Source organism: Orycteropus afer, unplaced genomic scaffold (assembly GCF_000298275.1).
Source record: "Orycteropus afer afer isolate SDZICR_OR568_19922 unplaced genomic scaffold, OryAfe1.0 scaffold00047, whole genome shotgun sequence".
Lineage (NCBI taxonomy): Eukaryota > Metazoa > Chordata > Mammalia > Tubulidentata > Orycteropodidae > Orycteropus > Orycteropus afer.
In genome coordinates this window covers 8,485,030-8,486,462 of record NW_006921634.1, presented here as the reverse complement: position 1 = coordinate 8,486,462, position 1,433 = coordinate 8,485,030, and positions in this window count along the sequence as shown.

The following is a 1,433-nucleotide window of genomic DNA, read 5'->3' as shown; positions in this document are numbered from 1 at the left end:
AACTTCCTTGTAGGCGTATGGATATTATCCTATCACTGACAGCATTGTATTTCAGGACAGATCTTGAAACATCCTTTGTGATGATGAAATGCCACACCATTCCTCTTCAAACTGTCATTCCCAGCATAGTAGATCACATGGTTTTCTGATCCCAAATGGCCAAAACCAGTCCATTTCAGCTCAGTAATGCCGAGGATATCTATCTTTATGCATTCCATTTCATTTTTGACAACTTCCAATTTTCCCAGATTCATACCTCGTACATTCCATGTTCCAATGATTAATGGATGTTTGCAGCTGTTTCTCTTCAATTTGAGTGGTGCCACATTAGCAAATGGAGGTCTCAAAAGCTTTACGTTATCCATAGGACTAAGGCTAGGTTTACTCAGATGATGCAGCTCTTTCCCAGTCCTATTTTGAGAGCCTTCTAACCTAATCGGCCTATTCATAAAATTGCGTGGTAATGTATCAAATAGTGTTTCTTTGCTATTCATAAGGTTTCCCCTGGCCAATCCTTTGAGAAGTGGTTGGCCTCCTCCTTTTCATAGTCTGTCTCAGTTTGTAAGCTGGGCAGACACCTGTGTACCATGTGCATCCCGCTGGGTTTGAAAATCCAGTGGGTCAGCCTCAAAACTCACATCAACACGTCACCATGGTAGGACAAACCAACAGACAAGTTTGTCTCCCTGTTGGAAACCTCTTGTACCACCCTTACCTGGGTCCCTGTGGTTGACTCCTCCTCTGTCTGGACTCCTGGGCCTTTTAATGCCCTTTCTCCTACTCTCCCGCCCTGCTGTTTTGGGTGTGCCTGAGTTCCCTCTCCTCACCTGGATCCCTGCGGCTGACTGCTCCTCTGTCCAGGTTCCTGGCTTTTTATCCCCTTTGTCCTGCTCTCCCGCCCTACTGCTTTGGGTGTGCCTGAGTTCCCTCTCCTCACCTGGATCCCTGCAGCTGACTGCACCTCTGTCCAGGCTTTGCTTTCTTTGCTTAGGACCAGTTTCACTGGACAAGTCAACTGGCACAACATAGTCCATAAAGTTCTACATCCTAGTTTGGTAAATAGTGCTTAGAGTCTTAAAAGCTTGTAAGTGGCCATCTAAGATTCAACTATCGGTTTCTACTCATCCACAGTGAAAGAGAAAAAGAACACTAAAAACTCAAAGAAGAAACTAGTCTAGTTTGGCTGCACTAACCATGGTCTATCCATCCTGAGATTAAAACTAGATGGTCCCTGCTACCACTACTGACCATTCTGACCAGGGACAAATAGATATTCCTGGAGAAAATTGTAGAACAAAACTCAAATTCTTAAAAAAAAAAAAAAAAAAAAGTCAGACTTACTGAACTATCATCCTGAGATGCCCTTTAAACTTTGAACTGAAGTCATTCCTGGAGATTACCTTTCAGCTAAATAACAAGAGTGGCTCATAAAA